The sequence below is a fragment of the Mustela nivalis genome, assembly GCF_964662115.1.
Source record: "Mustela nivalis genome assembly, chromosome: 3".
NCBI classification, from domain to species: Eukaryota; Metazoa; Chordata; class Mammalia; order Carnivora; family Mustelidae; genus Mustela; species Mustela nivalis.
This window is the reverse complement of record NC_139022.1, coordinates 7,017,034-7,032,402: the sequence shown is the minus strand read 5'-3', so window position 1 is coordinate 7,032,402 and position 15,369 is coordinate 7,017,034. Positions and strand designations below refer to the sequence as shown.

The following is a 15,369-nucleotide window of genomic DNA, read 5'->3' as shown; positions in this document are numbered from 1 at the left end:
TCCATGTGTTTGAGTTAATTCTGAACTTTACCTTGTGATTGAGCTCCAGTTTCAAAGCATTGTGCCCTGTGAATGTGCAGGCAATAATCTCAGTCTTTTGGTATCGGTTGAGTCCTGATTTGTGACCCAGTATGCGGTCTATTCTGGAGAAGATTCCATGTGCACTTTAGAAGAATGAGTATTCTGTTGTTTTAGGGTGGAATGTTCTGTATATATCTATGAGGGTCGCTCTGATCCAATTTGTCATTGAAGTCTCTGGTTTCTTTACTGATTTTCTGCTTCAATGATCTGTCTATTTCTGAGAGAGGTGTGTAAGATCTCCTGCTATTGATGTATTCATATCAAGATGACTCTTTATGTGGATTAACAGGTTTCTTATGTAATTGGCTGGACCCATATTGGGGGCATAGATATTTACAATTGTTAGATCATCTTGGTCGATTGTCCCTTTAAGAATAATGTATTGTCCTTCTGTATTTCTGACTAAAGTCTTTAGTTTAAAATCTAATTTTTCTGATATAAGAATTGCTACCCCAGCCTTCTTTTGAGGCCCATTGGCATGAAAGATGCTTCTCCATCCCTTCACATTCAGTCTGCATGTATCTTGAGGTTCAAAATGGGTCTCCGTAGACAACATATGAATGGTTCCTGTCGTTTTATCCAATCTGCAACCCTGTGCTGTTTTATGGGTGCATTCAGGTTATTCACCTTGATAGTGATTATTGATAGATACGTTTTTATGGGCATCGTGTTACATTAGAAGTCTTTATTTCTGTAGATTGTCCCTATATTTCTGTTCAATGCTATTCTTTGGATTTTTCCTCTTTCATAGAACACACCTTAATATTTCCTGCAGTGTCAGCTTGGTGGTTGCATAGTCTTTTAAGCCTTGCTGGTCCTGGAAACTCTTTATCTCTCCATCCATTTTGAATGTCAGTCTTGATGGATAAAGTATTCTTGGTTGCATGTTCTTCTCATTTAGTGCCCTGAATATATCTTGCCAGGCCTTTCTGGCTTTCCAGGTCTCTGTGGAAAGGTCTGAAGTTATTCTCATGGGCTTTCCTATGTAAGTCAGGAGCCTCTTTATCCTAGCAGCTTTCAAGTGATTATACCTACAGTTATGATTCCTCAATTTGACTATCAGATGCCTGATATTTTTCTGGAATCTATAATCTTGGGTGGAGACCTTTCAAACTCTAGTACATGAATGCTGGTTCCATTCACGACACTGGGAAAATGTTCATGAAGAACTTGTTCCACTTTATCTTCTAGACTTCTTTCTTTCTCCTCCCTTTCAGAGATTCCAATAATTCTGATGTTGGAATGTTTCATGACATCATTTATTTCCCTGATTCTGTTTTCGTGGCTTCTAAGCTGTTTGTTACAGGCTTCCTCCTGATCATTTCTCTCTATGTTTGTCCTCCAGATCACTAATTCTATCTTCTGTCTCAGTTACCCTAGATTTCAGATAATTTAGATTAGATTAGAACTCATTGAGAGCATTGTGAACCTCATCCTGGTAGCTTTCAGCTCTTCCCTAACATTATTAACATCATCTCTGGTCAATTCAGTTTGGCCCTAATCAATTCTGTTTAGTCATCCATGGATTTCTCCAACCTAGCTACTGCTTGGACAATTGTTAGCCTGAATTCTCTTTCCGACATATTGTGTGTTGATAGCTGTTACCTCTGTTGCAGAAGGCCCATCCTCTGTATTTTTCTTCTGTTGAGCATTCCTCCTCCTAGGCATTTTGGTGAGAGATGGCTGAATGGATGTAGCTGGATGTATTGACCATAGTGCAGTCAAGGTGCACCCTGGAAGGCTCCTGAGCAATCAGGATTCCACACCCAAATGAGAGGAAAAAGAAAAGAGAAAAGAGAGAGGGAGTGACAGGAATAAAAGGGAAGATAAAAGAAGGTTCAGTCCATATGGGCCCTAAGGTAAAATTTATGAAGTATACAAACAAAAAGACTGATAAAAGCATATGACAAGAGAGAATATATATATATATGTGTATATATATATATATATATATATATATATATATATATATATATAATAAAAGGAAGAGCCTCGTCAAAAAGAACCCCAAGTGTAAGATTTATTAACTATCAAGACTAAGACGAAAACCCAGAAACACTGGTGAAAGAAAAAGATGGGAGAGTTGTAATAAATTCTCAGTGTGGGTGAGGAAGGTTGTTTTGATTCTTCCTGGATGTATCTTGATATATTTGTTAAAGGCCTCCACTTTCCTAAGAAAAAGGGGATTAAAAATTGGTTTACTTATAGGGGTAGCATTGATTGGAGAAAGGGGATTACCTTGATGTTTAACTCTAAGTGAATATTAGAAAATAAAAATTAAAAAAAGGAATAAACTAGACTGAAGTAAACTGAAAATTAAAAGAAAAAGAAATTTAAAAAATAGAAATGCAAAAGGAAAACACCGGTGTATGTATCAAAAAGTTCAGGTTAGAAGGTTATTGTGGAATTTGATGTACTGTACATCTCACTGTGATGGTAAATAGGTTAAAAAATTATATATAGAAAAATATGAGCCAGAATAGGTGGAATGAATTAAAAATAAATTTTGTCCTATGAAGTAGTGGTGGTTGTTCTCTTGTGGTTTTTTTTTTTTTTTCTTTCCTGGTTGGTTTTCTGCATTAGGGGCCTGTCACATGGGTTTTCAGTTAATGATGTTCCCTGCGTTAAGTCCTCCTGCCCCCTTCAAGGGGTTGGGCTCTGAGGAAACCATTTTTTTCAGGCTTTTGTTCTCTGGAAGCTTTTATGTTTGTTCACTTTTTCTTTTTTTTCCCTCTCGCCTTGACCACTTTAGATGGCTTTTTAGGTTTAGAGGAAAGCAAACTGCACCCTGATGCCCCTCCTAGAGAGAAGCTTCAGTCTGCTCTCCTGTGGGTGTTGCAGAGCCCAAATAAATTCCCCCTTGGCGGCTGCAGAGCAGGTTCCAAGTCGTGGACCCTGGGGATGCAGGATCTTCTGCTTGTACCCAAAACCACAGCAGCGGTGGCTGTCTGAGCAGGTCCAGACTGCCAGAGAGGTTCCAAGCAGTGATCACACACACTGAGATTTTCATTCTGGTCTGGGCTGGGAGTGCATGGTCTCTCTCGTTCTAAGAGCGCCGGGCTTGCATGCACCTCTCATAGGGGAGGGTAAGGGTCTCGCATACTTCTCAGGCTCTGGTGAAATGGTGCAGGCCTAAGAACGCCAGGCTGGGCCTTCATGCACCTCTCTCAGGGGAGGGTGAGGGTCGCACTTCTCTCAGGCTCTGTAGCATGGCTTGGTGTTCTTCCCTCTGGCCAGGCTCCCAGGCCCTTACAGGAGATGGACCCCACATATTCTCAGGCACACTGGCGGCTCACAATCCAAGACCTGGTTTCTCCACCGCACTCTCTCTGGCTCAGCACCAGGGGAGGCTTTCCTGGGTCCCGGGACTTAAGCCCTTGTCCCTATCCACCCCGATTCCCACAAACCCCCCTCCATGCCCATGGTCCTTTGCTCTCTTTGAGTGCTTTCAACCAGTCTCCAAGTTAATGCTGGTTCCCCAGATGCAGGGCTCTCATATTAGGCATTTTACTTTCCAATCAGTTGCCACTGGTGGCTCCCTCCCCCTTTTGTTTATCTTCCGATATCAGTCTGACGTTCCCACTCCACTTTACCTGACCACTGGTGTCCTCTGCCTCTGTAGAGATCCAGATGTGTATAATTCTGATCTCCAGCTGATTTCATGGGTGATTGGAGTTCTTTGGTGGGTAATCAGCTCACTTTAGGGTACAGGTTGAAAGGGCGCCTCTTCTTACTTCCCCGCCATCTTATCTCCCCCCCCCAGGCTTTAATTTCTACTAGTTGAAAGAAATCTTGTAAAACAGCCCTCTTTCTCCCATAGTCGAATATTATGGGAAATTGTCTTCCTCATGTGGGACACCAGTGGGATAGACTATTAATCACTTTTCCCCATGATAGTGGTTTCTTCCCTATTATGGATGCTCTTGATTTGTTTTTCTCATCAAACATCTCCCTGGCTTTGCTATGTTATTCAAAGTGGCTTCTTTTCTACCTTTATTTGTGGAGTTTCCTATGCCACTCTGTGGGTCCTTCTCTGGGTTATTTATACTTTTGTGCATATTACCTAGTTATATACATGGGATGAATCATTTAATGGCCCTTTCACTTTGCTATTTTCCCAGGCTCCTTAAGATATTTTAAACCTTCACTCTTCTTTTTGGGGATGCTCCAGCAAATTAGTGAAGACTGCAATAGGCATGGTTTATAGAAGACTTCTGGAGAAGGGTCTGCTCTAGACTAAGAAATTGAAATGGAAGGTTGAAAGTAATGGTAATGGAGGAATATAAAAATTATTACTGTTTACTTATACCTGATGTTATTAGAAAATAAACACTTGTACTTTTCTGAGTCCACAGCATGAACTGGTAACTGATTTTCAGGAAGGTTTATTCAACAAGGTAGAACACAATGACAAGAAGGAAATCCAGCTTATCAACATGAAAAAAAATTTGTTATAGCTATATATATATATGCCTGAAAGTGTAATATAACCTTTAATGAAAACATAAACATTTTACACGTATTACTAAATTTATTCCTATGAATCAAATGAGTATTTGAACTAATATAAACATTTTCATTATTTGGAAAATGAATTAAGTTTATATTGAATTAAAATATTTGGTATTTTTAATATGTGATTTATGAAGCGCATAGAATTATTAATATCCTATTAAGGTAGATATATATTTTTTCTTTTCATTATTTCATTAATTCTTTATAGAATATTTTGAATGTAAATGCTTACCACTTTAGCCTGTATATTTATAAAACAAATAGAACTGCTTTCTCAAAATAGGAAGCCTTATTTACTTAAGGAATTGGGTATTTCCATATATATGCTTATATGTTATATATATACATTACATGTGTTTTTCTCTTTTTCCAGTGAAACCAAACAAGAATATGGAAAATTACAACCAAACATTAACTGATTTCCTTTTATTGAGATTGTTTCCACCATCAAGTATTGGCCTCCTTTTTTTTTTTTTATTCTCATTGCACTTATTTTCTTAATGGCTCTTTATGATAATCTATCCATGATCATCCTTATCCTCTTGGACACCTATCTCCACACACCCATGTATTTTCTACTTAGCTCTCCCTCATGGACCTTAACTACATCTCCACCATTGTCCCCAAGATGGCTTTCAATTATCTCTCTGGAAATGAGTCTATTTCACTTATTGGTTGTGGGGTTCAGAGCTTCTTCTTCTTGACTTTTGCCATTACAAAAGCACTACACTTGACATCTATGGCCTATCATCATTATGTAGCTATTTGTTTTCCTCTTCACTATCCCATTCTCATGAACAAAGAAGTCTGTGTGCTAATGATAATGATACCATAGACAATAGGATCTATCAACTCCTGTGCCCACACTATATATGCCCTCCAAATCCCTTACTGTCAATCCAGAATCATCAACCATTTTTTTTCTGTGATGTACTGGCTATGTTGACTATGGCCTGCATGGACATCTGGGTCTATGAGTACACACTGTTTGTGAGCACCACCATCTTGATGGTGTTTCCTTTAATTGGAATTGCATGTTTCTTTGGCTGGGTTCTCCTTGCCATCTGCCACATGCAATCAACAGAGGACAGGAAGAAGCCCTATTCAACCTGAAGCACTCATATCACTGTGGTGACTCTCTACTATGCACCTTTTGATCACACTTATCTATGCCTAAGGTCTTTCCCATCCCCCACAGAGGACAAGGTCTTGGATGTCTTCTACACCATTGGAACCTAATGCTTAACCCCATCATCTACAGCCTGAGAAACAAGGAGGTGATAAGGGCCCTGAGAAGAGTGATTCAGAGAATGTGCTCTATAAAACCGTAGAGTAAGTTTTCTTTAGTACTGTGGCCTTAGAAGTAGATTACTTGTAATTTAAGAACAAAATTACTTGTACTTTAAGAACAAAGAAGTATCATTTATTCTTCTCCTACCCACTTAAGCCCCCATGTTGCATCACCACTTCCTCATATCAGAGAGATCATATGATAGTTGTCTTTCTCTGCTTCACTTATTTCGCTAAGCATGACACGCTCTAGTTCCATCCATGTTGTCGCAAATGGCAAGATTTCATTTCTTTTGATGGCTGCATAGTATTCCATTGTGTATATATACCACATCTTCTTGATCCATTCATCTGTTGATGGACATCTAGGTTCTTTCCATACTTTGGCTATTGTGGACATTGCTGCTATAAACATTCAGGTGCACGTGCCCCTTTGGATCACTACGTTTGTATCCTTAGGGTAAATACCCAGTAGTGCTATTGATGGGTCATAGGGCAGTTCTATTTTCAACATTTTGAGGAACCTCCATGCTGTTTTCCAGAGTGGTTGCACCAGCTTGCATTTCCACCAACAGTGTAGGAGGGTTCCCCTTTCTCCGCATCCTCGCCAGCATCTGTCATTTCCTGACTTGTTGATTTTAGCCATTCTGACTGGTGTGAGGTGATATCTCATTGTGGTTTTGATTTGTATTTCCCTGATGCCGAGTGATATGGAGCACTTTTTCATGTGTCTGTTGGCCATCTGGATGTCTTCTTTGCAGAAATGTCTGTTCATGTCCTCTGCCCATTTCTTGATTGGATTATTTGTTCTTTGGGTGTTGAGTTTGCTAAGTTCTTTATAGATTCTGGACACTAGTCCTTTATCTGATATGTCATTTGCAAATATCTTCTCCCATTCTGTCAGTTGTCTTTTGATTTTGTTAACTGTTTCCTTTGCTGTGCAAAAGCTTTTGATCTTGATGAAATCCCAACAGTTCATTTTTTCCCTTGCTTCCCTTGCCTTTTGCGTTGTTCCTAGGAAGATGTTGCTGCGGCAGAGGTCGAAGAGGTTGCTGCCTGTGTTCTCCTCAAGGATTTTGATGGATTCCTTTCGCAATTGAGGTCCTTGATCCATTTTGAGTCTATTTTTTAATAAATGAAACAAGATGGGATTGGGAGGGAGACAAACCATAAGTGACTCTTAATCTCACAAAACAAACTGAGGGTTGCTGGTGGGAGGGGGTTTGGGAGAAGGGGGTGGGATTATGGACATTGGGGAGGGTATGTGCTTTGGTGAGTGCTGTGAAGTGTGTAAACCTGGTGATTCACAGACCTGTACCCCTGGGGATAAAAATACATGTTTATAAAAAATAAAAAATTTTAAAAAAAAGAAGAAAGAAGTAGATTACTTGTACCTTAAGGACACTATTATTTTGAGACTGAAGAGGACTAAAACATCTAGAAGATTAAAATAATTGAGATTTGACCAAATAGTTATACATTTCTAAACACTTGTTCTATGTTTGTTATGGTAATTTTTAGTAAATATAAAGGACATAGTTTCCTCTATCTTGTTTCCAGGTTTTTCTAATATGTAGAAATTAAAATAGTAATTGCCTAGTTGATGGTATCATTCACTATAATAGTTCTACTGTATTTAAAATATATATCCCAAGGTGACTAAAATAATATAAAAACAATAAATCCCATAACTTTGGTCATTCTATTGATAACCAAAATATTATTTGTTTTATTTCTATCATAGTGTATTCTTAACTGATATATATTAGTTCTCCTATCTCCCAGTTTTCTAGGTGATAGATATAGAGGTTTGTCAGAGACCTCTGCATAAATTAGAATTTCTCACATCACTAGAGAGGAAATATAAAACATTTGAATCTTTCTGGGGTACCTGGGTGACTCAGTAATTTAAGTGTCTGTCTTCAGTTCAGATCATGTTTCCATGGTCCTGAAGTCAATGTCCTGTTTCTCCCACTCTACCTGCTGTTTTCCCTGCATGTGTTCTCTCTCTCTGTCAAAAAAATAATAAAGTAAAATAAAATAAAATCTTTGATAAAAAGTTTCTATCTTTTTTGAGAAGATCTCTGAAATAGTCTGGGTGATTATTTTTTAAGGTTTATTTATTTTAGAAAGAGAGTGAGAGAGAAGGAAGGAGAGAAGGGTCAAGATGCAAAGGGAGAGGGGAGAAAAACACAAGAAAACACAAGCATACTCCATGCTGAGTGTGGAGCCCAAGAAGAGGGCTGGATGTTACTACTCTGAGATCTTGACTTGAGCCAAAACCAAGAGGCAGATAGCTAACTAACGATGCTACCCCAAGCATCCCAAACTGGATGATTCTTTTCTTTTTAATATTTTATTTAGTTGAGATACAGAGTGAGTAAGGGAAAGATAGCACAATTAGTGGGTGGGGATGGAGAAGCAGACCCCATGACCCCAGTTGGGCAGGAAGGTTTATGCTGGGTTTTATGCCAGGACCCTGGATTCACTACCTAAACTGAAGGCAGGTGTTTAACTAACTGAGCCACTCAGGCACACTTAAACTGATTCTTCTTTTTTTTAAATATTTTATTTATTCATTTGACAGAGAGAGAGACAATGAGAGAAGGAACACAAGCAGAGCGAGAGAGACAAGGAGAATCAGGAATCTCACTAAGTAGGGAGCCCAATACAGACCTTGATACCATATTATCAGGCATTATAACCTGAGCCAAAAGCAGGTGCTTAATGACTGAGCCAACAAGGCACCCCTAATTCTTGAGGAAGAAATCTTAGGTATATATAATTAGAGTTGGATAAATACAAAATGGGCTGTGGAAGAATGACAGCTACTTTAATATGATGGCTGTGGTGCATAAACAATGAATTCTGGAACACTGAAAAGAAAAAAAAACTCGTCTGTGCAAATTAATCAATCTGAAAAACTCAAATGATTCCTTAATACATGTCAAAATTGTATGTCTCATATAACCACTATTATAAACTTATGATATAACACCTGCAATGAACATGTTATTTTCCATTTGCTATTCTTTTAATTCCAGAAGACTAGCTTTGGAGGTTTGTTTTGCAACAACATTTCCACTTCAGTATTTTGAGCAGCTGTACCTACTCGGTCATTTCCCTACAAAGTTCCTATTATTAATCTCAGTTTAACCTTACAATGGATGAAGGTCCATTACCATTAGGAGAGACTCTACTATACTCTTTATTTTCTAAGGACATGAGGGAAGAAGGAAACTATAATTACCATCTAAGAAACCATGGATTATCCCAATGAGAACAATGATGGATGATAATGTATGAGACTTGAAAATTATCACTTTTTCCCAAAATAGGAAATCCATATTTTAGAAGAAATGATATAAATTTTATGTTTTTATACTAAAGCCAATTTAACATTTAGAAAATTTGTGATTATTAAATGATTAAAAACCTTATTTTGCAATGACACAGGTATGACTGCTTTTTTCTAATACATAATAAAAAAAATTCTAATTACAAAGGATTGCATGGTATTATAGCAAAACTTTAAAAAATAAACAGTTTCGTGCTTCTGAAATAATTGCCTCATGCCACAAAATTTAAGTCTGAAATATGGAGAAAAGATAATATTTATGACTTATTATCAATAACCAAATACTTCTAAGCATTTACTGTTCTTAACCTAATTAAAATATGATTCAGAATATGATTAGCTAAAGTTATAAGCTGAAGTATATTTATTTACTAAAAAAATTTAATTATAAACAATTATGATTAAAAAAGAGTAAGTGGTTTGTGGATTCTCCAGAATGGCTGGCCAATTAGATCTTAAATGTCCATGATTACAAGCAATTTCCAAAATTGCTTCACGTGGAAACCTCATTTTGCATCTCCTGGGAACCATTTACAGTCCCAGAACAACATGATGATCTTTTCTGGGAGCCTGGTGAATACACTACTGTTGAGGAAGTTACACCAAGCTAACGTTTGTAATAAAATAATTTGGTGCAGTGTATTTTCCCCGGACAAAAATTAAGAGCTAACAAGGGAGTGTGTACTTAGGTCCTACCACAGAAAACAGAAATTTTATTATAATTAAATATGTCAAATGAAAAGTCAGATACAAAACAAAACAAACAAACAAAAAACCCTCTACATTAGACTCTAGACTTCTGCTAAAACAGTGGTTCTGTCTCAGTGATAACTGCCTCAGTTATCTTCCTACATGACGCATTGTGTGTCAGAACTATGTAAAATTCATTATTTTCAAAATAATTTTCAAAATATGTTTATCCAGCAAGAGTGACATTCAGAATGGATGGAGAGATAAAGAGCTTCCAAGACTGGCGAGGTCTAAAAGAGTATGTGACCACCAAGCTGGCACTACATAAAAAGAATACTAAGGGGAGTTCTATAAAAGAAGAAAGAACCCAAGAGTGACATAGAATAGAAATTTACAGACACAATCTATAGAAACAAGGACTTCACAGGCAACATGACGTCAATAAAAACATATCTTTCAATAATCATTCTCAATGTGAACAGAGTAAATGCTCCCATATAAGAACACAGGATTGCAGATTGAATAAAATGACAAGAACCATCCATATACTGTCTACAAGAGACACATTTGGAACATAAAATATATCCAGACTAAAGTGAAGGGATGGAGAAGAATATTTCATGCCAGTGGGCTTCAAAAGAAAGCTGGGGTAGCAATTCTCATATCAGATAAATTAGATTTTATATTTAAGATTGTAGTCAGAGGTACAGAAGGACCCTACATCGTTCTTAAAGGGTCTATCCACCAAGAAGGTCTAAAAATTGTAAATACCTATGCCCCCAACATGGGAGCAGCCACCTACATAAGCCAACTTTTAATCAAAATAAAGAGTCATAGTTATATGAATACATTAATTTTAGGGGATCTTTACACACTGTTCTCAGCAAAAGACAGATTATCTATGCAGAAAATCAACATAGAAACAAGAGCTTTGAATGACACATTGGACCAGATGGAAACTCATCTATATATACAGAACATTTCATACTAAAATTGCATAATACTCATTCTTCTTGAGTGCACATGGAACTTTGTCGAGAATAGACTATATTCTGGGTCACAAAACAGGGCTCAACCAATACCAATAGACTGAGATTATTCCCTGCATATTCTAAGACCACAATGTTTTGAAACTGGAACGCAACCACAAGAAAAAGTTTGGAAACAATTCAAACACATGGAAGCTAAAGACCATCCTTTCCAAGAATGTTTGGATCCACCAGTAAATCAAAAAAGAACTTAAAAAAATCATGGAAACCAATGATAATGAAGAAATATTGGTCTTCATCCTGACGGATTCCCTGGGGAATTCTACCAAACATTCAAAGAAAAAAAAAATACCTATTTTCCTGAAGCTGTTTCAAAAAATAGAAACAGAGGGAAAATTGCCAGATTCCTTGAAGCCAGCATTATCTTTATCCCCAAACCAAGCAAAGATCCTATCAAAAAGGAGAATTTCAGTCCAACATCCCTGATGAATATAGAAGCCAGGATTCTCAACAAGATCCTAGCTAATAGGATCTAACAGCACATTAAGAAAATTATCCACCATGACCAGGTGGGATTTACCCCTGGGATGCAAGTGTGGTTCAGAACCAACAGATCAATCAATGTGATAAAACAAATCAATAAGAGAAGAGAGAAGAACCACATGATCCTCTCAGTTGATGCAGAAAAAGCAATTGACAAAATACAGCATCTGTTCCTGGTCATTTATTTAAAAACATGTCATTTAATGAAAAAAATACTTAAAACATACACAAAATTTCAAAAGTATGTAATAAGCTCATTGTTATTTAGGTTCCTTAATTTTATTTTGTCCTTTGTGTTACAGTAAATGTCATTGTCCCATGTCAAGAAAAATAATTTTAAAAGCTTCTTAATACCCAAGAATTGCATAAAACAATAAAAAGTTTAAAAAAAATAAAAACAAAATGGGAACATTCAAAAATAAAAAGACCAAAGGAAATTATTTTTAACCAAATTACAAATCAAGGAAGCTCAAAGGACACTGAGAAGTTTAAATGCCAAATACAGGTAAACACAATACTTAAGTATAAAATTTTCTAATTTTAGAGAACCAAGATATGAAAAATCCTGAAGAAACACGAAGAAAATAACACTTTATCTATAATCAAAGTTAAGAATTATATCTGACTTCTTATAAACCACATAAACAAGGAGGAGGAGGAGTCAAGATGGCGGAGAAGTAGCAAGCTGAGACTGCTTCAGCTAGCTGGAGATCAGCTAGATAGCTTATCTAAAGATTGCAAACACCTGAAAATCCATCGGCAGATCGAAGAGAAGAAGAACAGCAATTCTGGAAACAGAAAAACAACCACTTTCTGAAAGGTAGGACCGGCGGAGAAGTGAATCCAAAGCGACGGGAAGATAGACCCCGGGGGGAGGGGCCGGCTCCCGCAAGCGGCGGAGCAACCGCGCACAAAATCAGGACTTTTAAAAGTCTGTTCCGCTGAGGGACATCACTCCAGAGGCTAAACCGGGGCGAAGCCCACGCGGGGTCAGCGTGGCCTCAGGTCCCGCAGGGTCACAGAAGGATCGGGGGTGTCTGAGTGTCGCAGAGCTTGCGGGTATTGGAACGGGAAAGCCGGCTACAGAAACAGAGCCGACAGTAAGCTCGCAGCTCGGTGTCACCTTGAACTGGTCGCAGGCTCGGTGAGCTCGGAGTGCGGCCGGAGGTCAGGCAGACGGGAGTAACTGGGCCCTGTTCTCTGAGGGCGCACTGAGGAGTGGGGCCCTGGGCTCTCGGCTCCTCCGGGCCGGAGACCAGGAGGCCGCCATTTGTATTCCCGTCCTCCGGAACTCTACGGAAAGCACTCAGGGAACAAAAGTTCCTGAAAGCAAACCCGAGCGGATTACTCATCCCGGCCCCGGGTAAGGGAGGTGCAATTCCGCCTGGGGCAAAGACACTTGAGAATCACTACAACAGGCCCCTCCCCCAGAAGATCAACAAGAAATCCAGCCGAGACCAAGTTCACCTACCAAGGAGTGCGGTTTCAATACCAAGGAGAGCAGCAGAATTCCAGAGGAGGAGAAAGCCAAGCACGGAACTCATGGCTTTTTTCCTGTGATTTTTTTTTTTTTTTTTTTTTAGTCTTGCAGTTAATTTAATTTTTTCTTTTCATTTTTTTTTTTTTCTTTTTCTTCTCGCCTTCGGGTAAAATTTTTTTTTTTAACTGTTACCTTTTTCTTTTTTTAACGATTTTTTACTAGTTTATCTAATATATATATTTTTTCTTTTTTACATTTTTCTCAGGTGTTTTCTTTTTTTAAAAAAAAAAATTTTTTTCTTTTCTTTTTTTTTCTTTCCTTTTTTCTTTTTTTTTTTTTTTCTTTCTTTCTTTTTGAACCTCTTTTTATCCCCTTTCTCCCCACTCACGATTTTGGATCTCTTCTAATTTAGTTAAAGCATATTTTCCTGGGGTTGTTGCCACCCTTTTAGTATTTTACTTGCCCCTTCATTTACTCTTATCTGGCCAAAATGACAAGACGTAAAAATTCAACGCAAAAAAAAGAACAAGAGGCAGTACCGAAGGCTAGGGACCTAATCAATACAGACATCGGTAATATGTCAGATCTAGAGTTCAGAATGACAATTCTCAAGGTTCTAGCCGGGCTCGAAAAAGGCATGGAAGATATTAGAGAAACCCTCTCGAGAGATATAAAAGCCCTTTCTGGAGAAATAAAAGAACTAAAATCTAACCAAGTTGAAATCAAAAAAGCTATTAATGAGGTGCAATAAAAAATGGAGGCTCTCACTGCTAGGATAAATGAGGCAGAAGAAAGAATTAGTGATATAGAAGACCAAATGACAGAGAATAAAGAAGCTGAGCAAAAGAGGGACAAACAGCTACTAGACCACGAGGGGAGAATTCGAGAATTAAGTGACACCATAAGACGAAACAACATTAGAATAATTGGGATTCCAGAAGAAGAAGAAAGAGAGAGGGGAGCAGAAGGTATACTGGAGAGAATTATTGGGGGAGAATTTCCCCAATATGGCAAAGGGAACGAGCATCAAAATTCAGGAGGTTCAGAGAACGCCCCTCAAATTCAATAAGAATAGGCCCACACCCCGTCACCTAATAGTAAAATTTACAAGTCTCAGTGACAAAGAGAAAATCCTGAAAGCAGCCCGGGAAAAGAAGTCTGTAACATACAATGGTAAAAATATTAGATTGGCAGCTGACTTATCCACAGAGACCTGGCAGGCCAGAAAGAGCTGGCATGATATTTTTAGAGCACTAAACGAGAAAAACATGCAGCCAAGAATACTATATCCAGCTAGGCTATCATTGAAAATAGAAGGAGAGATTAAAAGCTTCCAGGACAAACAACAACTGAAAGAATTTGCAAATACCAAACCAGCTCTACAGGAAATATTGAAAGGGGTCCTCTAAGCAAAGAGAGAGCCTACAAGTGGTAGATCAGAAAGGAACAGAGACCATATACAGTAACAGTCACCTTACAGGCAATACAATGGCACTAAATTCATATCTCTCAATAGTTACCCTGAATGTGAATGGGCTAAATGCCCCTGTCAAAAGACACAGGATATCAGAATGGATAAAAACACAAAACCCATCTATATGTTGCCTCCAAGAAACTCATTTTAAGCCCGAAGACACCTCCAGATTTAAAGTGAGGGGGTGGAAAAGAATTTACCATGCTAATGGACATCAGAAGAAAGCAGGAGTGGCAATCCTTATATCAGATCAATTAGATTTTAAACCAAAGACTATAATAAGAGATGAGGAAGGACACTATATCATACTCAAAGGGTCTGTCCAACAAGAAGATTTAACAATTTTAAATATCTATGCCCCCAACGTGGGAGCAGCCAACTATATAAACCAATTAATAACAAAATCAAAGAAACACATCAACAACAATACAATAATAGTAGGGGACTTTAACACTCCCCTCACTGAAATGGACAGGTCATCCGAGCAAAAGATCAGCAAGGAAATAAAGGCCTTAAACGACACACTGGACCAGATGGACATCACAGATATATTCAGAACATTTCATCCCAAAGCAACAGAATAAACATTCTTCTCTAGTGCACATGGAACATTCTCCAGAATAGATCACATCCTCGGTCCTAAATCAGGACTCAACCAGTATCAAAAGATTGGGATCATTCCCTGCATATTTTCAGACCACAATGCTCTAAAGCTAGAACTCAACCACAAAAGGAAGTTTGGAAAGAACCCAAATACATGGAGACTAAACAGTATCCTTCTAAAGAATGAATGGGTCAACCGGGAAATTAAAGAAGAATTGAAAAAAATCATGGAAACAAATGATAATGAAAATACAACGGTTCAAAATCTGTGGGACACAATAAAGGCAGTCCTGAGAGGAAAATATATACCGGTACAAGCCTTTCTCAAGAAACAAGAAAGGTCTCA

General features: G+C 38.0%; 1 pseudogene across 1 annotated transcript in view; it reads left to right on the top strand.

Annotated features, from left to right (window-relative positions):
- The first annotated feature begins 4,986 nt into the window (after window positions 1-4,986).
- LOC309861007 (olfactory receptor 2L5-like) overlaps window positions 4,987-15,369 on the top strand; it is an 87,326-nt pseudogene continuing 76,943 nt past the window's right edge. The window contains exon 1 of the transcript in view: window positions 4,987-5,680. The product of the transcript in view is annotated as an olfactory receptor 2L5-like (transcript). The remainder of the gene's footprint in view (window positions 5,681-15,369) is intronic.